The sequence below is a fragment of the Canis lupus genome, chromosome 28 (genome assembly GCF_011100685.1).
Source record: "Canis lupus familiaris isolate Mischka breed German Shepherd chromosome 28, alternate assembly UU_Cfam_GSD_1.0, whole genome shotgun sequence".
In the NCBI taxonomy this organism is placed as follows: domain Eukaryota; kingdom Metazoa; phylum Chordata; class Mammalia; order Carnivora; family Canidae; genus Canis; species Canis lupus.
Window position 1 is genome coordinate 13,748,783 of NC_049249.1, and position 26,189 is coordinate 13,774,971.

General features: G+C 51.7%; 1 long non-coding RNA gene across 4 annotated transcripts; it reads right to left on the bottom strand.

Moving 5' to 3' along the window:
* Nucleotides 1-5,634: 5,634 nt before the first annotated feature.
* LOC111092969 lies at nt 5,635-23,742 on the bottom strand. 4 transcript variants are annotated; one of them, XR_005380506.1, is made up of 4 exons: nt 23,537-23,742; nt 22,829-22,954; nt 8,372-8,464; nt 5,635-5,828 (listed from the first exon to the last, which is right to left on the bottom strand). It is a non-coding gene; the product is annotated as an uncharacterized LOC111092969 (long non-coding RNA). The 4 variants fall into 4 exon arrangements; XR_005380505.1 differs by lacking the exon at nt 22,829-22,954; XR_005380507.1 differs by lacking the exon at nt 22,829-22,954 and having other exon boundaries at nt 5,635-5,835.
* Between the last annotated feature and the right edge of the window lie 2,447 nt (nt 23,743-26,189).

Below are 26,189 nucleotides of genomic sequence, written 5' to 3' on the forward strand. Positions count from 1 at the left end.
AACCCATCTCCCAAGGGATCTCACAGCCCCTCGCTCAGTTCCCACATTAGCAAGCAGGCATACATGTGTGCACATACGTGCAAGCACTCAAATTACCCAATTTGGCAAAAGATTGGGTATAACCCCAGAGATTAAGAGCTGGGTGTCTAGGTCTTGCTTTTGAAGAGAAAGAGACACTCTCAGGCTACTGTGAGACAAATCTATGGCCACCACCTGAGAGGACCCAAGGAGGTCAGCCTCGGGGCTGCTGCAGGTCCAGGTCTCTCAGGGACAGGCTTGTCCCCATTGACTCAGGCCTTGCCCACACTGTCTCCAGCCATCCTCCTGCACCCTGCCAGGGTCCGGTCCCCTTCAGTCCCTATAGTCACCCCCTCCCTGGCTCCCCTCCTGTCAGCTCATTCTCTTTCCATCTGCATCCCCTTCTCTTCCCCCTCTCCGACCCCCCCATCCCCGCCCCCCCCAGCCTCGGTGATAAAAGAGCCAGATTGGAGCGGGTGCCACGCAGCTTCATTCCCCACCATATGGGCCCAAAAGCCAAATCGTCAGCTAAGCGATTAAATCAAGTATGTCGAACAAAATGTTATGAACTGACATTATGGGTATATAATTTTATGCCATTTGTTGCCATCTGTTTATCCAAACAGCCCCCATTCCACACAGACACACAGACTCACACCTTCTCTCCTACCCCCCCAACCCATCAGGATCCCCCCACCCCCCTACAACCGGAGCCAAGGGTCAGGGACAGGAAGACATGTGCCTGAAAGTTGGAGAGATGGGGCCTTCAGGGTTCTTGGGGACCAGGAGGGATTGTGAGGCCAGGAGTCCCGGGGGGCTAAGGGATAGAATAGGGATCAGGCTCACTCACTGGCCTGAGGGGGACAAGGCCCTGGGGCAGCAGGAGATTAGGGAGCCAGGAGCCCTGGGTCTAAAGAATTTGACCAGAGCCCTGGTACAGGAACATGGACCAAAGCCAGGGGAGACTCAACTGGCAAGCCTCCAGCCTGGCACGTGGCACATATGAGCAAGTGCGGATGTAGGGGCAGGCGTGAGAGCAGCAGCTGGGCACAGTGGTGGCCGTGGGCGCTTTCTCGCCCTCTGCCCCATGTCTGCCCTGGGGCCCGAGGCTCTCAGAGCCTGGTGGAGTGGGCTGGCTCCCCTTGAGACCGCAGACACAGACCAGGGGTCCCGAGGCTTAGGCTGGAGTTACTCATGTCTCCTCCTCAGCAGGAGGCCCCGGGGCAGGGCCTCATCAAGCCCAGAGGATGGAGAGCCCCCCTTCCCACAGCCCTTTAGAGCTCCTCAAGCAGCTTCAGAGTCTGGAATGGCCCCTCAAAACTAGGCCTGTGGTGTCTGTGAGCATAGGCTGTCCCTCCCAGTAAGGCCCATACTGTTTGGCCCCTGACCTGTGTCAGTGGCTGTGATCTCTCTGCTTGTCTCGCTTGTCCACCACCTCTGCTCAATCTCGCCTCTGCCATAGTGTCTCTGGGTGTCTCTCTCATCTCTCCTTCTTGTTCTGCCTGCCTCTGGCTCTGTTGGCCTTTGGCTCCCCTGCGAATGTAGGCTCAGACCTCAGGGATGCCCAACCAGAGAGGTACAGGTCAGAGTAGGGGTAAGGGCCTGGACAGGGACATAGCAGGGAAAAACACGGAGACCCCAGGGACTCCACAGAGGACAGTGAGATGATCCTGGGGGCAATGAAAGCCTCAGGGCTGTTCGGGAGCTAAAAGGAGAGTGGCCTGCGGGTCAAGAAGCATGAGGAAAGCCAGGGAATCCTCATGCCACCTATGCGGCTAACCCAGAGCGGCAGGAGGAGGAAGCCCTGCCCGAGGGTATGCTGGGCAGAGGGTAAGGAACTCTCCCAGGGTTTGTTAAAACACTACCCCAAACCCCCACACACGCACGCACAGGTCATATCCACACCCACGCATACACCCTCATAGCCACACACACATACAAACAGGGGGGCACAGTGATGCTTCCCACATAAGCAAACACCTCAAGGTCACTCACGCAAATAACATCACAACCAGGGACAGTGTTGCTGGCAAAGCAGTAGCTCTGCAGTTCACTGAGGGGCAGGCCAAGCATTCCTAGGCGCAGCCTCTTCCAGGGCTCTCCGGGACAAGCACACCGGGGGGCATCCCGAGCCTGGCTTCACAGTCCAAGGCCCCACACAGCATCACGCATCCAGCCGGCATTTGCTCCAGGTCCCCGTCCCTCTGGCAGGAGGAGACAAGTGAGCAACAGAAGCCCAAGAAGGGAGAAAGAAACATCCAGGAAGACTCAGGAGAAGACTGAGGCAGAGAGGAAGACAGGGAGAAGGAGATGAAGAAACAGAGAGAGGCAGAGACACCGGGGAGAGGACGGAAAGACAGAGACAAAGACAAAGAGAAGCAGGAGACTTGACCAAGAGGGAGAGAGCGGGCAGCAGAAGAGCGAGGGGACGCTGCGGGCGGCGGGTGGGAGGGGGCGCGAGGCCGCGGAGGGCCAGGGAGGCGCGTTGGTGGCGGCGGCGCTGAGGATGGAAAAGCTCATTTTGCTGGTAATTTACTCTCCTGCTTTTGGGCCGCTCCGCCTGCCGCTGCCGCCCGCCCGGGCTGCCTGTTCCAATATTAGATATAAACAAGTAAACTGTGTAATGGATCACATTAAGCAGGCCTTGCGTCTTGAGGCAGGATTTAATTTGCATGGCAGATTAGCTTGTCTTCCCAGCAAGGCACCCCGGGGCACCCCGAGCTGTAATAGGATCCCGCCTCTTAGAGCCCATTAAGGCAATTGAGAGCGCCTCTTAATCTCCCTCCCCGCCCTGCACCAGAATCCCCTCCTGCCGGACCCCCATCTTCCAACCCCCATTTAGGCCCCACCTCACCCTTAAAGCAGCAACTCCAAATCTCATGGGTTGCACCTTTTCCAACCTCAAAACTTTCTCTCTGCACACCCTAACTCTGCTTCAGAGACCTCCAACTGCCTTGAACCCCTTTTTTCCCATCTTCCCAAAGTGTCCCCAAACTCCAGGTCAGTGCTCTGACCCCAACTTTTCTATTTCCCACGTGGCTCCCCAAAACCCTCCACCAATCAGTTGGCTTTTTAGCTGAAGTCAGGTATTAGAGTATGTTCCATTCCTTTTTTCTTCAATTTTTCATTGAACGGCTTCTTATATCCTTAGTAATATTGTCATCAGCGCAGGATACAGAGCAGGACTGAGAATCTGTGTGAAGATTGATGTTCAAGGCACAATTTGGTTTCATACTGAGGCTGAGGTAAGTAGTTATAACGGCCCTCACTTGTGGGGTGATTTAAAGTTTATAAGTGTTATACCTATCAGGTCACAAATCCTCCTAGGAGCCCTTTTAAATCAGCCTCACTTTAGGATAAGGAAACTGAGGCTCAAGAGGAGAAATGGGTCAAACAGCTGCTCAGTGTCCCTTCCAGGACTTAAGCCAGGTCTTCCCAACCCTGGTGTAGCAGCAGCCTTTCTGGCCCATCAGTGCTGGGGTCAGCACGAGGCTCCAGAGAGGGACAGTGCAGTCTCCAGGTTAAGAACCATGCTAGGGTCGGTATCGGGGTCAGGACAGCCACGGATTTCCATCCCCTGCCTCAGCTCGGGACTGGGGTGGGTGGAGCCCGCACCATGGTCAATTTCCCCACTCATTGAACAGGACGTGCTCCTGCAGTGGAGTGACTGAATGCTTGTTAAGAGGACAAAGCGACCAAAGGCAAGGGGCATCAGACGCGAGAGATATTAGGAGTAGGCCTGGAGAAGAACTTGCAGTCTGTGGGAAGCTCAAGCAGGGCTCACTCGGCCTCGGCATGGGAGGCACCCTGAGCTGGATGGTGCCGTGTTGCGGAGGGGGGGCTCTGGAGCCTCCGGGCAGTGCGATGGGGCCCAGGGCGGGTGAGTATGAGGCCAGGCCAGTGGAGAAGGGTCAGCTCAGCCCTGTGGAGCTCACAAAGGGTCCTTGTTGTGGGTAATGGGACTCCCCTGGCAGCTTTATTTGCTGTCAGTGGCTTTTATTAAAGTCTCCAGTTTCAGACCCTCCAACCTCCAGCCATTGTGAGTGCTCCCCCAGGGCCCTGCCCCCAGCTGCTGGCTAGGCTGATTCCGAAGAGCCCCTTTGCCCCATCCCTGGGGCCCCAGGCCCCCCAGATACCAGGATCCCACCTCCACCTCCCAGAGAGACGGCAGAGAGGCTCTGCACTGGAAGAGCAATGTCCCGGCCTTGGCCCTCAGCACCCAAACAGACCCTAATCTCCCAGATGTTGTGACTGGTGCCAGGGCGTGGGGCTGTGAGTCAGCCTGGGTAGAATTCACACAGAGTGACACACACGTGTGCACATCTATGTGCATCCATGTGTGTCCTCGAGGGGTGTGCCCCCATCTGTTCCCTCAGCTCATCTCTGCACACAGACACGCAGACACTCTAGGAATAGTAGCGTTTCAGGATGGAGTTGAGGGGGGCTACAGTTTGATTTCATAAACAGTTAGGGACACCCTCTGGCATCACCAGATACCTGGTCACTGCTAGGGGCTGGGAGGCTGGGGGAATGTCTCCCACTCCAACCGTCACCTGTGGTATTGGCTCCCCCACTGGCTTCGTTCTTCCAGAAGGCCAGAGAAAGTGTTTGCCAGGGGAAGGAAGGAGTGAAGCTGGGCCGTGATCCTGAGCGGAGAAGGGACTCAAATGCACTGAATGCCAACACAGAGTTCAACCTCATTTCACCCAGATCCAAACTCTTCATCTCCCAGAGTCCGGCCCTGAACTCACAGCTCAGAGCCCAAGGAGCCGAGGCCCAGAGAACACACTTCCTCCCCAGAATACATACTGGGGTTGGAGCATGAAGAGACCCAGCCGGGCTCTGCAGGGTGACACTCCCTCCCCAACAGACAAAAGTTTGGAGTGAAAATGAATAGTCATCCCAGGAAATGCTTGCTGATCAGAGGAAATAGAAGAGGGGCATATGAGGAGGCCAGAGAGCCACAGGTGGCAGCTAGAGGGGCCTCAGATCCCACCCAGAGCTTCTAGCCCACCCTACTCCTTGTGGAAGAAGAAGGAAAAGGTGCTGACTCCTGCCTATTAAGCCCAAATGTGAGATCTGGTTAGCACGAGTGCAGGGCCAGTGATTGTATCTGTGTGTAACCGGGTGTGGGCCACGGGAAGTCTGTGGACATGTGGACATGTGGATGTTGGAGGACACTATCAGCATGAATATTTGGAATCAGGCAGGGAATCACTTTGCATGCCTGTATGTTTCTTTTCTGGGGGTGTCTGCAGGGGGTAGGCAGCTGAGTGGATTTATATGAGAAGAAAGCGTCTATGTTTGAAAGTGACTACATGTACTGGTTATGGGATGTTGGTCCTGCACATGTTCATGTGCATAAAAGAGGGAGATCCAGGGGGTCCACAGCCTTCCCCAGGGTCCTCTGAGCTCCTGGCTCGGCTTGTGCCAGGCCATTTGGGGAGCGCCCGTGCTTTATGGTGCGCGGGTGAAAAATGGAAATGCTAATAAGTAGTCGTTAAGTTGTCTTGCAAAAATGTTAAATGATAAATTGGGTAATGTTATTGTTGAAATGAAATATGTAAAATAAATGAGTTATTTATTTCTAATAAATATTTTGTTTACGATATATTTGTAGGGGTGTTAATTATTTTCCCCCTCAATCGGGGCAACGTATAAATTCTAATAAAGTGCAAGCTGTGGTGAAGGCAGTAGTGGTGAGGGTGGCGGCTCCTCCAGGCGGGCTGCTGCAGGACCAGGCTGTGATGGATGCCCCAGTCGCATGTGATTGTTCTACTGGCTGCTGTTGCAGGTTCCCCTAGTGTGGCCTGTTTTCTTTCCTCAAAAAAAAAAAAAAAAAAAAAAGAAAGAAAGAAAGAAGGAAGAAGGGGGGGAAGCAAAGGAGAGAATGAAAGAAAGAGGGAGGGAAGGAAGGAGGGAGGAGAGAGTCCAGGAGGAAAACAAATAATAAGCTAGGGTCTCCATGATGAGATGATTAAATTTCCCTAGGCCAGGTCTTGCTCCTTAGCTAGCTGCATAGGCCTTGGGGATGCATGTGACTGCTGGAACCAGATTCAAGGAAGAATAAATAAATATATAAGCAAATCAAGTGGCAAAGAAGACATTTCATGTCCCTTAGACGCATTTGCAGCACTGACCCACCGCAATAACCCTCCAGGCTGGGTGCCCTCAGTTACTCCCACTCTCCCCTACTCCAGCTGGGAGGTCTCCAGGGAGGCAGATAACCCCATCTCCCAGTGTTTCTAAACCTGCCCTACCAAAATTTCCCCCTTCCTCCCACCAAGAGAAGCCTGACCCTGCCTCTTCTTCCGCTCTTGCTTTCCCTCCACCACTTCCTTTTTTTTTTCTTTCCAAAGATTTTATTTATTTATTCATGAGAGACACAGAGAGAGTGGGGTGGAAACTTAGGCAGAGGGAGAAGCAGGCTCCCCTCAGGGAGACCGATGTGGGACTCGATCCCTGAACTCCAGGATCATGCCCTGAGCCGAAAGCACAGTTTAACTGCTGAGCCATCCAGGCACCCTCCACTCTTTCCTATGGGGACCTCCAGATCTGTTCATGGCCTCTCCGGGGAACCCTAGTTTAGCTCCGCAGAATCCAGCAGACCAGAAACTCACCTAGGCCCTGGCCTGGCCCCTGAGGCTGGGATGGGTGGAAGGGAGTACATTCCCCTTCAGAACAGGCTGCCTTCCCCCAGGGCGTTATCTCCCTCTGCGTAATAAAACTACTGAGGCAGGACGGCCCGGTGGGCAGGGACAGGTGGCAAGGGCACGGGATGCAGGGCCGCTCTGTCCCTGCCGCAGGCACCATCCACCTCTCCCTCCAACCCCCTCTGCCAACTCCTGGGGCTGAGCTGGGCTCCAGGTTCTCACCACAGAGCTCTAGGCAGACCTCCAATCAGGGATCTCAAGCACTTAGCACACCCTTCCTCAGGGTGGGGGAACTCTGTGGGGGGTTATATCCCCAAGGGATCTGGGACTCCAGGGATTCAGGAAGTTCCTGTATCTTTAGCATTGGGATGCGGAAGCCAAAGCTTCAGGGAATGCCTTCCAGGCGAGGATCCCCCACAGTAGGCCAAGAAGGGGACCTATCCCTCTTCCAGCCACCTACCACTTACCATCACTTAAAGCTAAGCCATGGGGGAGGGTGGCTCTCAAAAAGTGGCCCACTGCACAGTGTGATCTGTTTGTGCGGTGCACATGCCATTGCTTGTGCAAGAGTAATAAGGTTATTGTACCCTATAATAATAGGGAGACCTTCAGCACTGCCCTGAGAGGAAGGTGAATAATAGAGGCAACAGAGACACGCAGCATACCCTAACTAGCCCACGCAGGTGCACACTGACGCATGCGCAGATACTGGGCTGGCCTGCAGTCACACGCAATGCCTGTTTGCACGCATCCAGGTGCCAAGCCCAGTACCGCACAATCACAGCTCCACAAAAATAAGTGCCTCCAACAACACTTTCAAGGGAATTGACAGGTCCTTGAACAGGCAAAAAGGGACCTGAAATCATCACCTTTCTGTGGGGCTTTGATTAGGTGGAGGCAGGGGGGTATCAACACCGTGGGGAGGGGCGCCCCCTACTGGACAGAACAGCTGTAACTCCCCACACCCCCACCCCCACAAGCCCGCCATGTAAACCTGCCCCTAACTTACCCCCACCTGCTCCTACCTCCTACCAAGTCATCCACGCACCTCACACTTGCCTGCCACACTCTGGATAAGCCCCCAGCCAGGCTGCATAACCCTGGGTTGTCTTCAAAACGAGTAAAATCTTTGATCATCATTTGTTTAAACTGTATAAATAATCCACCCGGTTTTAATAGGATTTTTCTATGAATCGGCAACAAAGCATGAAATGTGATATTTTCACCATGAGTAGTTGGGAAATTAGTCACCTCTGTCCATGGCTCTCTGCTGGCTGGAGACCCCTATTATGTCTGGTCCCTCCCTCCCCTCCATGTCAAACTGCCCTGGGCCCTTCAAATGCTACCCACTCAGCTCCCACCTTTTGGGGGTAGTGGGGGAATTGTGCAACATTGCTCTGAGGAGCCCTTGCTGGGTGTGTCTGGCCCTGAGACCAGAGACCAGGCTGCTTCAGGGCTCTGTTTCCCAGACTCCTCATCTGACATCAGAGCCCCACTATGGACTCCAGTGCACTTTAGGATAGGGTTTCAGGATGACAGTGAGCTGTGGGAGAGTTATTTGGGGCAGAATGCCAGTATGAGGCAGAGAGTTGGGGTCATTCACCATCTCCCCAATAACCCAAAAGTGTTTCCACACTGGCCTACTCCCTAGGCTGTTACACACCTGTTTGCTGTTATACACTCACAGAGGCAAGACTCACATGCATACTGGAGAAGCCAGGCCTGTCTTCTGGGGCTGACAAGTTGCCCACCCGCTCTGGGAACAGAGGATGCTGAGTCTGAGAGAAGAGCCACTGTTGACAACAGGGAGGGTGGCAGGGGGATGGGAGTTAGATCTGGGGAAGTGGCGGATGGGAGCATCAGAGCTAAGCTTCAGAAATAGGAGCCATACAGGAATCAGAGATCAGGCCAGGACCAGGGAGGGATAGGAAGAGCCAGGATGGTGGAGACTGCCCAAACATGCAAGAGAGCCTTTCAGTCCCCCTCCCAAATGACTCCTGGCCCTGGCCTCCACCACCAAGTACAGCAACCCCAAAGCAGCCCTCCTCTGCCTTGGTGCCACATTGAGAAAAGAGACCAAGGGACCAAGGGCCTACAAAGCAGGCTGGTCTGAGCCACCCAGCCAGGCCTTGGGCCTCCCAGGTCTTAGGCCACAGCCTGACGGGGCTCAGCCACAGACGTGGGCACAACCATGGGGGAGGGCCATGCGGGGTCCCCCTGCCCCCATACTGCAGGACAGTCCACGTGCTCCAAACTGAGCAGGGCCCCCTTCCTTTCTGCCCCCTGCCCCTGGCCTGAGATGAATAAAACTCAGGGGGTGGGGGGAGCTATTCATGGAACCAGAGAATGTGTGAGCCTCCCAGCAGCCCCCTCTCATTAGGGGACCCCCGTCAGGTGGCGCTCATTAACTTCAAGTTGTCTCTTGTTTTAAAACTCCGGTGAGGGGGGCAGGGTGGAGGGGCACATTGTCTGGCTGCTGCCCCTAGAGAGATTAGGCGCCCAGGAGGAGGGGGCAGGCAAAGGCCCTTTAATTAGTTACTTTCAAAGGTTCCCTGTCCCCTTTCTCTCGGGTCCCCCTCCTGCCCCCGGCTGGGCCCAGCTTCGAGGGGGGCGGTCTTTTCTGCTTGGCAGAGCCGCCTGGTCACTCAGCTTAAATCCGCAGTCTTTGTTCCTGACTGGACAATGGGCCCAGCACATCAGCCACAGAGGCCACGGAAGGAGCAGGGCCTTCTTCTGTAGGCCTGGAGCCAGCTGAGAGGGGTGCACCCTAGCTCAGGGTGCAGCCTGGGGCTCCAGATAGGGGCCTGGACACCAGGGGGCTTTCTGGGCTAAGGAGAAAAGGGCGCGCGCGCGCACACACACACACACACACACACACACACTCACCCTAACCTGAAGACCTTGCTCTGAGAGAGGAAAAAGTTGGGATGAACCTCATGTCAGGGACTCTTTCACATAGAAAGTTTCTAGGGAAGATACCTAGAAGCTAGCTCAAGGCTGGTCTTCTCCTTCCCTCTATACAGATGAAAAAACATGTTTTTAGAATCAGGCAGATCTGAGTCAATGCCGATCTTGTGTCTACTACTCATTAAGTAATTTATCAGGCAGCCCGGGTGGCTCAGCGGTTTAGCGCCGCCTTCAGCCCAGGGCCTGATCCTGGAGACCCAGGATGGAGCCTGCTTCTCCCTCTGCCTGTGTCTCTGCCTCTGTGTGTGTGTGTGTGTGTGTGTGCGTGTGTCCCTCGTGGATAAATAAATAAAATCTTTTTTTAAAAAAAGTAATTTAGGGCAGCCCCAGTGGCGCAGCGGTTTGGCGCCGCCTGCGGCCCAGAGCGTGATCCTGGGGACCCTGGGTCGAGTCCCACGTCAGGCTCTCTGTGTGGTGCCTTCTTCTCCCTCTGCCTGTGTCTCTGCCTCTCTCTGTGTCTCTCATGAATGAATAAATAAAATCTTTTAAAAAAAAAGTAATTTATCATTCCAGCCTCAATTCCCCTCGTCTTTAAAATGGGGGAAATAATGCCTGTCTCTTGGGTCATGAGGATTAGAAAACTGGGTAGAAGTGTCTAGCACAGTGCCTGGCAAACAGGAAGCCCTCAGCACGGTGCCTTGTACAGTTCCCACAGCCAGAGCCAGACTCCACATCCCCCACCACCAGGCCGCAGGTTCTGCGGAGTGCTGGTGGCAGACATGGGCTAACTGCCTTACCGAGTGCGTACTCACCTGTGGGTAAACACTTGGGAGTCAGTGAGTATGTGGACGGGAATGAGGAGGAAGGAGGATCCCTGGGAGTGATGGGCTGGGGGAGGCTGGCACACAGAAGGGGTAAGCAGGAACAGGAGGAAGCAGGGGAGAATGGGTCAGCCTGGGGAGGGAGGGTGATTAGCAGATCCTGAGGGGTGGTCCAGGGGGGATGAGTTGAGAGGCTGAGTTGCAGGAAGAGTTGGTGATTTGCCTGGGTCAGCAGATTAATGGTACTAACGAAGTTTCCAAGAGCATGGTGAGTTGGGGGGCCGGGGGCGCCCATGTGGAAAGGCACATGACTGAGGATTGATCAGGCTAAAGATGAAACAGAGAAAGCTTCCCCGGGCAGGAGAGGTAGGAAACGCCAAAACCAATTACTCCCCAACCCCTCTGGCCTCCAGGTCCCTCCCCCAGAGAGGAGGGAAGGGGCTGTGACCTCTCTCTGTGGGTGCCTGCACTCTAGGCGTGCACACACAGACCACTCATGTGGGTAGGCATGTGTACCGGGGAAGGCCCACGCGTGGGAGTGAGCAGGCCCAGGATATGATGATGTCACATGTTGGTCTGTGCGCTCACCCCCTTGTGTGGAGGTCATTTGACCTCTCACAGGTGTCCCTGTCACAGATGACTCCTCTCAGGTATCCCTACATCCCACCCAAGCGCCCCCATGTGACAAGCACATGTGTCACCAGGAGGAGTCAGGGACCCAGGGGTGACAGCAGAAGTGGAGGGGGGTTGCTGTGGATCATCTTCATTCAGTTTTGGCCTTAAGTAACACCTCCACACATTTGCTAGTTTGGGATCACCCCTAGTTTTCAATCAGAGACTACCCTGGATTACCATTTCGGTGGTGAATTTCCTGTGCAGATAGTTGACAATTTAGCCTCTGGTTAATGGGAGTGTACCCCACTTAGGGAAAATCCACCCTTTCAGAAAGAATCAATTACACACAGGTTCCTTTTAATAGCCCCTGATGTTTGTTGAATGAATAAGTGTGACAGATTGGGCATCCCTCTTCAGCTCCAAGAATTCACAAAGGATATCAAAGAACTAGATCAAAGGGCAAGCAAACATCTCCTACAGGACCGAAAGAAGCCCTTAGTTAAAATTCAACAGTTAAGAGGTGATTAGACATAAGATAAGGGCCCTTCAGACTCCTAACACTAACCCAATAGTTGTCCACCTTGGGGGTCTGGAAGGAAGATGGAAGTGGGGGAGGGGAGAGAGACTGCAGTGGAGAGGAGGCCTGTATCCAGCTCTTGCGGGTGGGGGTGGTGGGGAACCGCTCCCTTCTGAGCAGTAGGTTGTGTTGTGCAGTGTTTGCACCTCCAGATTCAGGACAGCATTTGTGTTTCATGCCATATGTTGAGTGGTGTTATTATAGTTATTAGCAATTATGTTTTATCATAAAATCACTTTTCCTTTAAATATGTGAGTAAAAAAATATCAGCTGTTCTTAGAGTAAGTTCTAGCCTATCTATTTCTCTTGGAAATTACTTCTGGTTTTATCACACATGCCAACAGGCAAACAGGATAGGAGCCCTGGATGTTTGCACGAGTGTGTCTTGGAAGCCTAGCTATTCCACACTGCTGGACCCAGATGGTTGGGGGTGTGGGCGTCATGCTGCAAAGGTACAGTAGTCAGTGCCCCTACCCCAGACCCAGGTCTGCCCCCTCACCCTTCCCCAACCACCAACCCAGTGACCACCTTACTGAGGCTGTCACCTGTATTTCCTAGCCCCAAGATGCCTCCTCCTGCCCCATCCCCCCCATCCCCACCTTGTGCCCTGCTGCAATGTCTACGAAGAAGACCGGCTCCTCTTGGGGCCTGCAAGCTTTTGTTAGCGTTATGTGAGCCCCTAGTGACAAGGGCCCTGAAACCCAACTCGACCAAACTCATAAAAGGGGTCACTGTCTCTTTAATTAAAGTTCCCTGTTTGGAGGTTAAAGACAAACCCGTTTGATGGTGCAGGTGTGTGGAGGGGGGTTGGAGGAGAGGGGTGGAGGGGGCTGGAGGGAAATGGAATTCTATCCTTGGAGGGGAACAGGGAGGGGCTCACTAGGGCCAGACTGGCTGACCATGGAAAGTCTGATGGGGGGCCCTAGGGGTCCCCAGGGTGGTAAAGGTCACAAAGGGAGAAATCAGGCAGGGAGGCCTGAGGCCAGCGCGTGGCTAGCTCTGACTGCCCTGGTACACGTGCCTTGCTCAGGCTGCCCGCCCCCCCACCCCCCACCCCACCGATCCCCACCACCATCATGCCTAAGGACTGCTCCCCTCGTCCGCTCCTTGATTCCCCCTTCTCCACCCCAAGAATTCTCCCCTAAAGGAGGGCTCAGGGCTTAATCCCATCTCCACATAGAAGCGACTTCATCACAGTTTAACATAAAAAGATCAGCTGGTATCGACCCGTAATTTGGACCCACGCCACGCTATTGGCAGGAAGACAGAATAAGTTAGGGTGGCCATGTTTCAAAAATTCTCTGTGTGCACTCAATCACGGCCCAGGGAAGGCGGGCGGGTGCGTAATAACCCAGGCGCGCTCTCCATTTCCCCTGTAGATCAATGCTAATACCAGGAGGCCCCGGAAGATGGATGGAACCGACAGGAACCTTGAAATCCCTACACGGGGGCTGGTGCCTCAACCGATAAAGGATTTCGCTGCTGCTGGGGCGGGGACACAGAACCCCTAGGGGCCACAGGAGACAGCCTGGCGGGGGGCAAGGAGGTGGGGAGACAGAGCAGCCTCTCTTTCACACATACACACACACTCATGTCCTCACTGACACCCACAGTCATTCACATGGCCCCTGACTGATGCACGCTCCTGAGTCACTGACATGCACGCCAATGGCTGGCACACACCATCACTCACACTCTCCAGCCCGCAGCACCAACACCTCCCTAAGAGGCCTGGACTCCAAGTAGTCACTCACACAGGTCCTAGGACATGTATGCACACACAGGCACAAACATGCACACAAACTCAAGCCCACACACCAGAATCATGGGCTCTGACACAGACATTCACTTGACACATGGAGATTCGGACACACCCATTCACTGGCATCTACATGCTGCTATGGTGCAGCATAAAGAGACATGCACCCACACCCATAGATACATCCCTGCCTTTCCATTCTTCCTTTCCATCCCATCTCTTCTCCCCATTACCTTCTTTTTTTTAAATTTATTTTTTTAATTGAAGTTCAATTTGCCAACATATAGCATAACACCCAGTGCTCATCCCATCAAGTGCCCCCTCCCCATTGCCTTCTGATTCTGCTCAGAACCTTGCCGGCTGGCGATCAGTAGGGGAGCATCCCAGGACCCATTGAAAGTAAAACACTAAGACAGAAGTATACCAGACACACAGCCCTGGAGACTCCAGATGGGAACCCGTATATGTACTGCTGGAAGGCAGGAGACCTGGGTCCCAGGGACAGCTTTGTGGCTGTGCTCTCCCAGCCACAGACTTGCTTACATGGCCTTAAGTTAAGCCCCCGCTCTTTCAGGGCCTGTATTTCCTTATCTATGAAACAAGAATTGGACTGGGAAATTTCTAAGGTCCTCTTCCAGGTCTGAACGACTGTAGCAAATATAAATTCTTGCAAAGACACACATACACACACACACACACACACACACACAGGCGCCGGCTTTTGAGTGCCTGGTGGCCTGAGGCCACACCCACGATGACACATAGGATCACACCTGCAGGCGTTGCTCTCCCCAACAAGGGTGCCTGCAGCAGGGACAAAGCTCCTCATCCTTCCCAGAGTTGCATGTCAGGGAGCTTGAGAACCCACTTTTCCGTGAGCAAAGAATTGGAGGCAGAGCAGGAGATGGAGCATTGCTGTGAGTTTAAGGGAGAAGGTGTGGGAGGGCTAGTGTTGGGACCTGCAGAGGGGACAGAGAGAAAAGCACAGTGCTGGCTGCCAAGACTGCCCCCCCTCCCACCCGCCCACCCCTTTCTGGTCGCTGATTTTCCTTCTGAGCTCAGCCCTAGTACAGGAGCCATTTCCATGGCCTCACACTGACATCTTGTGGCCATCTCTAGGATTGCGGGCATCGCAAGGGAGCCCTGGGTCCCCTGCGGAGAAATACAGCTCTACCAATCACCCAGCCAATATTTGGTGGGACAGTGAGTCTGATCCCTGGATGCCCTGTTCTAGGCTCAGCAACCAGGAAAGGCACAGGGAGCTGACATGTACCTCGAGCAGGGGCCAGTGTCAGAACAGGAAGCTGCTTTGGGAAAAGGCTTCAGGGTCCTTTGATGACAAAAGAAATTGTAGAAAAATGAACGTGCAGGGGAGCTCCAGTCTGTGGAGGTGACGTAGCCCTGTCACCTGCAGCCCCAGTCTGAGGCAAGGAAACACGACCCTCATCCAGGGGCTGCAGTCCAAAGGAGGAGATGCAACAGTTCCCCAGGGAACCCCCACCTCAAGAAAGAGACAGCCCTGGCCTCATACAAGCACCATCTGATGGGAAGCTCTTAGCCTCACAGAGAGACTAAGCCTTTAGGAGAGGAGACATGGCTTCCCTAAGGGAGCCTCTAATCTTGAGGAGGGAAAAACCCCAGCCTCATCAGGGCTGCCAATCCTGAGGAGCATGCAATGTGAAGCTGCCAGTTGTCCTAGCCTCCCGAGCCTGGAAGTCTGAAAGGAACACAATTTCTGTGTCTGCATCAGCAGCCTAGGGCTTGGAAGAGGGTTGAGGAAGAAGTTTGGAGGCCGTGTGGCTTCAGAGCCAGCCCCATTCATTCTGAAGAGGCCTAGTGAAGGGTGGGGGAGAACCACATGTCCCAGATCCTCACAGAGGTAGCCATGACTGAAGTCTCAAGCCTGTCCCAAGACTTCTCTGGATCAATTCCTCTAGCTGGAGTCTCCTGTCCCTCCTGGAGACAGGTTCCAGGCACCTAGAGATGACAGATCACACACACACAAGGCAGAAGCCATGGGGTCTTAGCCTGGAGCCAGGGAACCCTGGAGGTACTAGGCTGATGACTTTGTTATAAATTAGAGACTCATTAAGAGAAGGTTGAGAAGGGCTCAGTAACAGCTTTCGGGGCCCATCTTTTCGATTTCTTGTTCAGTTTGTTTATTGCGATTGTTCCTGTCTCATAAGCTTATTGCAAAACCAATAAAAATGATCTATTCAGAGAGGGGAGCTGCTCTTTTGACTAGTAAGCTGCCGCCTGGTCCTGGGCCCCGCCCCTCCCCCTCCCCCTCCCGGTGGCTGCAGCCCCAGCCTGGTTGACCAGCTGTCTCCTGCCGCGGGGTCAGCAGAGGGTGCCAGATTCTTGCTCACCAGAAACTGTGTCCACCTGCCATGCAGCCGCCCTGGGCCGGCCTCAGGCCTCCAACCTGGCCCTATCACCTCAATGACTGCTATACCCTAGCCCTCCAGCTCATCGGGTCTGAGATGGGCACATGTCGGGGCTCATTTATGAGGAGATAAGAGGCCAGGATGGGACCCAGGAACAATCACTGAAGCCTGGAATTTCAGGTGGAATTTTGGCTCAGTTTCCCCCCTATGCCTCAATGAGGCTGTGCCCTTAACATGGGGTTCTCTACCCTGAAGCAGCCCTGAGGGCCAGTGAAAGGAGCAGAGGAGGCCCCAAAGGTTCCTTAGAATCAGAAGTCCTGCCCTTGACCTTGATGACAGAACAGAATCCTCTGGCCTCTTGCACACCCAGGACCCTGTCTCAGTTGGGTTCAAGGCCCCAGCAACTCCTCTTCTCAGGGAACTGGCTCTGTTCTGTCAGTGACGTCAGTTCCATTTAGTGACTATAATATTTGAGACATCTTGGATTTCCTTATGGCACTTAGTTTCAGAGACTTTCAGATGATCATTGTGGGGAGCACAGGATTGAGGGGAGTCAGAAGCCAACAGACTCCTTACTGACTGTATAGAATTTGAGTGTCGGAGCCAGGACAAGACTTCTGAGATGGTTCTATCCAACTCCTTCATGTCTGGGATACAGAATCACAGTCAGAGATATGAAGTGACTCGGCCAAAGCCCCACAGCTAGGGAATGACAGGGCTGGGACTGGAACTCAAAGTCACAGACCCTGGCACCATTGTCTCATGTCTTCCTTTGTGTACCTTCCTTTGTGTACCTTCCTTTGTGTGGCTCGTGTCAGAGAGCTCTGCCTCTCTCATGGGTCAATCCAATGCAGGTAACAGGCCACCCGCCCACTCCACCCCACCACCCCTGCCCCCACTATCTAATAACAGGCAAGTCTTCTCTAAAGCAGAGTCAATGACTCTCTTCAATGCACTGGCTCTATCTGAGGCCCCGAAGGAGAGGAAGAATCCTGCACAAAGGCCTTTGGAGTTTCACTGTCATTTCAAAGAGATAGCATCAATTGATTCTTCCTTCGTCTGTTTATTTTGGATGGCAGAACAAGACGTGAAGGCGGGTCAGAAAGAGCAAGTTTTCAGGAAGCAGAGCATCTCAAGGACTTGGCACATCTTCAGAGAGAGGCACATCAACATTCTTCCTTGATCTCTTTGTGTTTGCTTATTTTAATACTCAATATAGCAGTTACTGTGTGTCAGGCACCATTCTAAGAGCTTTACATATTAATGTATTAATTTAATATATGTCATATATTCATTTATTGAATACTCTTCATAACCCCATGAGATGCATATGACTATTAGCCCCACTTTACAGAAGAGGAAACTAAATCATAGAAGAGGCAAGCAGTTTGCCCAAGCCCTCACATCTAGGCAGTGGAGACATCAGCATTCAAAACAGAACAATCTGGCTCTTACCCACCACGCTATGTACCTTCTCTTTACAGAAGCCCCAGGCCAAGGACAGCTGGGGCTCCTGTGACCTGAGGAGGAAGGAAGACTCCAAACGTTCAGAAGGGACAAGACGTCCCTGGAGTCCAGTCCAGTATCTCCTCAAGTCTATCTCTTGCTAACCACCACCCCAGCCATCTCTTCTGTTAGCTTGTTTGAAGGCCAATGCTTTATGGTTAGAGTGGCCAAATGAAGTATAGGTAGCTAAGATCCCAGGTGCCCTCCCACACCAGTCCCATTATGGGGTGCCATCTGCTGGAATCTGAAGCCAGGGTTCTGGGTGTGGTGCCACGTACCCACCGCCCAGTTGCTCACTGAGCCTTGCTCCCTCCCACACAGCCGCCTGTACTGACATCTCTGAGAGGGCCTTTGATTAAAGAGACAAGTGACTTTGCCCATTCTATTGATCAGAATAAATTACTAGGAACTAATTTATGGGCCTCCCCACAGCCGATGACATGGTGGATTGTGCGCTATTGGTCAGTAAATTGGATTGTCAGGCTAGATTATTGGTTCGTATACAGTTATCTCTCATAGCAATATCAGGCAGCCCAGGTAGAGGAGCAAAATCCTTTCTCTGCTGCCAGATGCCAGGATATCATGAGGCCTTCTTGAGGTCTGGCAGGGAGGGGCTGGGAGAGCAGAGGAGGAGAGGGGAAGGGAGGCAAGGCAAGGCCTCTGTGCAGGATGCTTATTAATTAGTGCAGCATCACAGCAGTAAAAGAACATTAGTGTGGAATCGTCTGCAGAGTGATGGGGAAGTGACATGGTGGGCCTCCTCCTGATTCTCCAGCTATGGCCCTGCTGGGTAGAGGCAGGGAGGGGGTTGATGAGCAGATGGGGGGGATAAAGGCTGGGGGGAATAGGGGGCCAAGAGGAGGGGAAGAGGAAGGAGAGGCCACATTTGCTGGGAGTTGCAAGCAGAGCAGGTCTGCTGAGTGCCAGCGTTGCTGAGCCCCACGCAGGGGAAATGGAGCTGCCGTTCTGCTCCGTACATCACAGCCAACGATGAAAAGTTCTAGAGCTGGGATTTCTCAGGCAATTTGGCCAGTGATGCATGGGGCAGTAGATCCTCGCGCACTCTTCCGTGCTTCTGCCAAGCCAGCAATAACAAAAACTTATTTTTTGCCAGGGAAACGGATATGAGTCAGGCAACCCATCAGGAGTAAGGGGGGCTTTACCACGCCGCTGCGATTTGTACCGCTCCGCTGTTTCCCCGAGCTCTAAAGACCTGCCAGGAGGTGACAAAGGCGAGACAATTTCGAGTTCACAGTCCTGTGTCCTCGAAGCATAACAGCAAGCCATAGATGGGGACTTTCAGGGGCTGTGGGTTGCAAAGTCAGCGGTCTTTTCCCCCAAGCCCACTGAGGAGGGGGGAAAGAGGGTGAGCGAGAGGGGAGAGACAGAGAGCTAAGGCCCTGGAGAAGTCTGCAGCCCTTCCCCTTGCTGGGAATTCCCAGGACAGACTCCCGAACAGCTCCTTCCTCACAGGGGGCACAGTGGGAAGAGGGGCAGGGGGCAGTGTTGGAGTGCACAGCTGGCCCTGGGGGTGGTATCACAAACATTCCAAGCAAAAGCTCTCTGTGCCTCCCTTGTACCACAGCCTGCCAGGGTCTTTGCAACCCATGCAGACCCTGGGGTCCTGCAATCGCTGAAGAGGCAGGTCTGGAAAACCCATTTGATTCTGTTTTTTCACTCACTCTGTTGAGGTGTGAGCCCTGGGGAGGCCTGCACTTTCTCTGAAGCTTGATGAGGAACACAGATAACCTGTTCTCTGGGCTACAGGCCTCAGGGGAAATGTGCGGATGGTGCACGAGCCCTTCCGACTCCAGCTATCACTCATCTGACACTGCCAGTAACCCCGCAAGTAAACACCCGCTGGCAGGGACCCAGGGCCTCCAGCTTGCTTGAGTTGCCACTGAGAACAACAGCAAGGAGGTCTCATCAGTGTCACAAATACACAGAGATCACCCCCACCCCCACCCGGTGCTGCTTAGCAGACAGGGGTATGCTCATGTAGGGCCTCGGAAAAGGCCTAGCACCATGGACTAAAAATATCCTGCACCTTCCACAAGATAAAGGGCAGAGGTTTAAAAGTGAAAGACCCCTTCCCTGGCCTTTGGATGCTTTCCATGCCACCACCACCCCACCCCACCCCCGCCCCGTCACTGCTCGCCCAGCATTAAAAAGCTGCCTTTGGCCATCTCAGCTGAGTTTTCCTTCTGGTCCCTCTCCCTTTCTGCCCTGCACATAAATATGAAATTAAAAGGAGGCAGACCCTCAAAGTCAGAAGAAACAGGGTGGAGTCCAGACTCTGAAGCTTCAAAGTAGTGCCACCCTCTCTTGTCTGGCACTGCTCTGCCCTGGCTTCTGTTCAGCAACTATGTGGAAGCAAGCGCACAGCCCCCAGAGTCCTCAAGCCTCCAAAATGGAAAAGTTTGCAAAGCTTGGAAAAAGAAAAGTGGTCCTGCTAGTCGGTCTATAAATTAGAGACTCATTAAGGAGAGGCGGGAAGGGCTTTGGGGGCCTGTGCCTTTCGATTTCTTGTTGAGCTAGTTTATTGCTATTGTTTCTATTTCATACGTTTATTGCAAAACCAATAAAAATTATCTATTAAGAGCAGGAAACTCATCTTTTGACTTGTTGGTTGAGGTTTCTACAGAATAACCTTTAACTGGTCCAGCATGTCTGCAGGACAGGAGCAGGCCTGCAGAGATAACTCCAAAGGTCAACCAGGCAGAGAGTAGGCATGCCCAGTCCTGCAGGGAGGAGACAACTCCCTCTCCAGAACCTGCAAAGAGCAGAGGTTGTGACTCTAGCCACCAGGCAACCGTACTATATTTCATGAACTTCACATTTTAAATGTTTTAATTTGTTGAAAGCATTTAAATTTGAGACTTTTCACCAAAATATGCTGACATCTGGCTCCTATTAAAACATGGAAAGATCATTCCAGGACTCATTCTCACCTGGAAACAATAGACATCAACTTCTCTTCACAGGCTCTTGGCCTCCTGTCCCCCACCCGGTGTCCAGCCAGCTTATTTATATTACCTGCCTGGCACCTGTGATTATGTAAGTTTGCAACTCCTACCTTAGAAGAGAAATAGATTGGAAGGAGGAATAGCTAAACATTTCATTTTCAGAATTAGTCTGAAACAAAATTTTTTAAGAATGCTTCCAAATCAGACTGATAAAATTTCTCTGCCAAGATCCCCGAAGGAAGGCCTGGGTCTCATCCCAGCTGGACGGGAAGAGAGCTAACACGTGGCACATGCCTACATGCCAGGCTCAGCCCTTCCATCGTTCTGTGCATTATCTCCATTTCACCAACAGGGAAATTGAAGCTGGGAGATGGTCTGTGATGTGCCTCCGGGCAAAGGATAATATAACCCTCAACCTAAGAACACCAGCCCTAGAAGAACCCGGTAACTATCTCTCTAGTTTTGAAGAAAGAACAGAAGGTCCCCAGTGTTACTCTCTCAGCCTGAAGAGGATGCCCTCAGGGAAGATTCACAACTGATTGCAGGGGGGAAATCCACCCAACTGTGACTCAAGTTAGAACTTGTCTCCAGAGTTACCAACACCCCTAAATCTAGTGAAGGGGAACGACAGGGTCTTTAATAATCACTCTGTCAGGTCATGGGATGGTGACTAATGGGCCTACAGGAGGAGACGGTGAAAAACACTCTAGGAAATAAATTTGGGTGATTAAATTTCAAGGCAGTTCATGGAACAGCAACTCGAGGCCTAAACTAAGCCATCAAGTTACCAAGAGAATCAAGATTTCAATTTAACCACTGCTGCCCAAGAACCAATCCTGAGCCTTTGAGATAGTGGGTTTGGAGAAGGTACCCCTCCATACACACAAAACTTTCTGAGTGGCTCTGACATCTTCCCACTCTAGCCCTTCCTTCCAAAGGGCTAGCCAGCGATAAGTCAAGGAAATCATTGTCTTTGTCTGATTATTACATAACTCCGAGTCTATAAGTAAAAAATCATTGTTCATCCAAGTCAGGAAGACAGGGGTGAGGAGGGTCTCCAATCAGATGCAGGCCAGAGCAGTGCACACATGTCTGAGAGACTCTCGGTTTACTAAACTAACAGAAGAGGCCCAAATTCCTCCAGTTTTCTGCTATTTCAATTGAATGCCAAGTCCCCTGATTGGATTTCAGGCCCAAACAGTCACGGTCTGGTGTCTGGGGCATAATCCTTCCCCCACCCCCACCAGCTGAATCACACCCAGGGTGCTGTTAAGCTTTGCCTGGGAATAAACCTGGGCTCTAATGTAAGAGCCCTGGGTCTGCTTCCCTGTCAGATATTGTCCATGTCTGCTGGTTCTGGTCTCTGGGGCATCACTTTAACTTGTTTATTTCTTTTTTTGAGAGAAGTCAGGGTGGGGAGTGTTGGAGCTGAGAAGGCCCCCCATGATAGAGGGGTCCAGGAGGGAAGAGCTTAGCAACTGCAGCTGCTCCCATGGCTCTCCCTTTTGCAATCTCTTCCTCTCTCGGGGCTTCACCTCTCCCTGCCCTGGCTCTACCAGCTGTTTCCTGCAAATCCAGCTGAGACAGCTGCTGGCCCACCATGCTAAATTTCCAGGGGCCCTGGAACCCCTTGACTCTCTTGGCCCAAATGTGGGCAAATCTCAGGCGTCCAGACAAGGCTGAGATTGTTCAAAAAACACTTCACTAGGAACGTGGGGGGAAAGCCAAGAAAGTAAATTACAAAAGCAGAGAAACGGACAGCTGCGGATTCCTTCTCCCAGAATGACTCAAATCTAGTCCCAGGAAAGTTTGTTGCAAGACTAGGTGAATAAGGAGGGAGCAAGGGAGGGAGCAAGGGAGGGAAGCTTCAGCTTGCTGGCCACCTACACCTCCTTGCTCCTCACTCCTCAATTCTGTAAGGCTTAGATACAGAACAAAGATGTTCACGCTCCAGCCAGAGATAGAGGTTAACACCATCACCATGCCTGATGGAGCTCTTAGTTGTTTGACATGCTGCCATCTAGGCCGCTGGCTTGATCAAGCCCCCGATCAGGGCTGTGCTGCCCGCCTGCATTTCCCTTTGGTGGGGGCTCCTTACCAGGCCCCCCAGCCAAGGAAGTCACTCCTCTGTCACCTTCTTACACAGGCTCCAGGCTATCCCTTACAGAGAGTTCAGTGAACAATGCCTTCTACCTTTCCTTAAAGTTAAGATCTTGGTCTCTTGGTCTGGTTAGGTGCTGGGCCTCTTGGGTTGATGGCAAGATGGCATTGGGAGTCGCTACACCAGGAACCTTTCTCCTCTGAACTCCTAATCCTGGCAATTCTCTCAGGTACCCTGTCCTACCCTATTCAGATGCCTACCCTGCCCAAAGGACCTTCCTGCATTCTAATACCACAGTGGAGTTAAAACGCACAAATATTTACCCACTATCAATAAGAATGTCAAAGCTTTGATCTCAGAGAACCTCCAGAAGAGGAAAGGCATATGCCGGATGATGCCACTAATTTCTGTCTCTAGATCTTGGCTCAGCAGAGTTCTGCTTCCACACACCTCATCATTTAGAGAATATCTCCACCTGGCTGATTCACCAGCACCTCAGTATCCATTATCCAATTCACCTTCACCCAAATTTGCCACTTCACCACTGCCAGGTAGCTGGGATCTATTAGTCCCACCATGGGCTTCTCCTTCTGGTATTGGTTCTGGTACTGGACTTTTCACCAAAATATGCTGACATCTGGCTCCTATTAAAACATGGAAAGAGCATGCCAGGACTCATTCTCACCTGGAAACAATAGACATCAACTTCTAGATGACCTCAGTTAAGTCTTTTAACCTGAACGGCTTTCTTTCCGTGAAAGAGGATGAGTGCTTGTAGCGCCCTCTCATGGCTTATGTGAGGAATTGATAAAATTATGTCTGTAAAACATGTAGCATTTTGTCTGACATACAGCAAGAATGTTACAATAGATCTAAGTGTAGAAATAGATATAGCTCCCTTTCCATATTAACTCTCCAACACTCTTCAGTGATTCTGTCTTTTCCAGAAAAGTCTGCCTCCTCAGAGATGGTGATGCCTGCAGGAGTCTCCTGGATCCATGTGACAGACTGCTCATTATAAATTAATAAATTCACATTCTGGTTTTAGGCATCAATCTTTCAAGCCTGATTAATATGCTTTTGTTACCAGACAAGGATCTGTTTCTCATTGCAGATAAAATGAGTTTTCTGAGCCCATAAGGCTGAGGGTCAGATCTTGGACCAGAGAAAAGTCTCCAAGTTAATGGCTGTCCCCTGAGAAACCTCCCAGGAGACAACCTGCTCACCTTCCCTGGAACAACTGGTCACCTCCATCTCTGACACCTCTGGCTTTGCTGCCTCTTCTCCCGTTTGGAATTGATCTACACTGGGCATAAGGGTTCACATATGTTAGGTATTTAGGATCCACTCATTTTGTCAGTGTGTGGGTGGGTGGACTGTTGAGCGGGTCACCAGGAATTTGCCTCTTTTTGAGGCAGGGAAGAAGCAGTGGTGGCCTAGCAACAGGGGAATCTGCCTAGCAACAGGGGCGGGAGGTGGGGCCTGCTGGAATCCTGTAGAATGGCTGACGGGAAGGAGACCTTTCTGGATCTTGTCAAGCTGGGGTCTCAGGCCAAAAAGAGAGAAAGCAGACCCGCAGAGATCAGGAGAGAAGCGTGGGAGGCAGGGCAGGAATAGAGTCAGCATATTTGGAAACGTTACAAACCTAAACTAGAAAAAGCCTCCTGCCTTTCTCAAAATGTGCTGAAGAAAAGAGCCCTCCCCATCCCCACCCAGAATGAGCTGATGCCCCGAAGTGGACAAATTTGAAGAGCATAACACCTTTTCTACACTCCAATTTGCAAGGGTACAACAGGATACACTTTCACATGTGCTGTCAAGTCTGGAATTTGCTCTACCACTGGCCCCCTACCCCCACACCCTCCCCAGCCCCGGAAAGGATAAAGATCTATATTCACTTAAAATCAATCCAGAGGCAGATTTAGTAACTTTCCAACCCAATCTGTCTAGGGCAAGGAACCATTAAGGACTCAGGACTGATCTGGTTTGAATCACTTCCCTCCTTCCCTCCCTTCCACCCATCACAGGACAAGGGCTTGGACATCCCCTCCTGTGAACTTTCAAGACCCTCCCCTGAAGAGAAGAAAAATTGTCATCAGCCTTTGACCTGATTAATAATTAAAACTGCTGAGTCTGAGCTGCCCCTAACAGCGAGGTGTTCCAAAACCCCAGCAAACTTTAACAAATAACCAGCCCGCTCAGGGGAAAGAGGAAGCTTTTTTCACTAGACAAACTGACAATTAGCCGCTATTCAAATCCCCCTCTAGTCTTAGCATATTGGTTCTCCTTTGAAAGTGGCTCGGCATGGGGTAGAATTTTTGGCCTTGAGTTTAGAACTACTGTGCATAAAATCAAAGCAAGGAAGCCAGCAGTTGAGAGAATAGAGGCTATTTGGGGATTAGTGATTTCGGAGTTAGATTTCTAATAACTTGGTGAGTGGTGGGTTAGGAATGTCCTCCAGGAGCATCAGGCAGTCAACACCGTGGGACATGTCCTCACATTGAACTGGAAAGCAATGAGTCACTACCATAGAGGGTAGAAATACAAAATGGCATAAAATAACTGCAACTCAGCAGCACTGCATGGTAATCTGCCTTTTGTAACCGCTGCAGGCTGCATCCAGCGCTTGCAGTCTTGGGGTTACATGTGAAACCCCAACTTGGGCTCAAAGTTTTCTCCCCAAAGAGCCACAAACACAGGCACCCCCATATTAGGAACCATTTATGGAGAACAAAGGGAAGAGAATGGGGGAGATGGGAGAAGGGGGAAGGAGGGGGCAGGCATTCAAACTGCTCATTTTCCCCTAGGAAGCATAAGGCCCAGCCACTACGGTGGGTGAGCAAAGCAAATTGGTAATGGGTGATCCAGATTGCATCGCAGAGTCTTGCTTGCTTTCTAGGCACTTACTGAACTTTATAACTCTTTTGGGGGTAAGGCACAAAAAAAAACAGGGTTTCTTATTGACCAGTGGGGGAGAGGGAGTTTGAGCTGGCTGGTCCAGGTTGGATGCTTTTCCACAATACTCTACTGTATTCCATTAAAAGATTTTTTTAAATATATATATTTTTTAAAGGGGAGGAAGCTGGAAAACTGTGATGTGAACAGCAGCTGCAGGCACTTCAAGATTGAAATAGCCTAGCCTAGAAAGCACTAGAAAGCTCAGTTTTTCAGAGATGAAGAAAGCAGAAGACAGAGGTGGGCAGATGGCTGCTCATCCTAGGCACCAAGAAAGGGAGGAGGGCATTCTGTGAGGATGAATTCCCTTTTATTCTTTTTTGTTTTAACTGAAACGTAATTTACAAACAGCAAAGTGGATGATTCATAAATGAATGGCTTGATGGATGTAGATATGTATTCATGCAATCACTAGCCAGATCATATGTGAAGCATGACCACCACCCTGGGACTTTCCCTTGTATCCCCTCATGGTCATTATGCATCCATCCCCCCAAAGTGGCCATCATTCTACTCTATGTCTAGATAAGTTTGGTCAATTTTTAAACTTCATGTAAATGGGATCATAGAGTATGTACTTTTCTTGTGTTAACATCTGTGAGATTCATCTACAATGTTGTGAATATCGAAAGTCCATTCTTTTTCATTGCAGTGTGGTGCTTCATTGTATAATTTTGCCATGATCTATTTATCCATTCTATTTTTTTTAATTTTTTTTTGTATTTATTTATGATAGTCACACACAGAGAGAGAGGCAGAGGCACAGGCAGAGGGAGAAGCAGGCTCCATGCACCGGGAGCCCGACGTGGGATTCGATCCCCGGTCTCGAGGATCGCGCCTTGGGCCAAAGGCAGGCGCTAAACCGCTGCGCCACCCAGGGATCCCTATTTATCCATTCTAATGTAGGGACAGTTGTGTTACTTC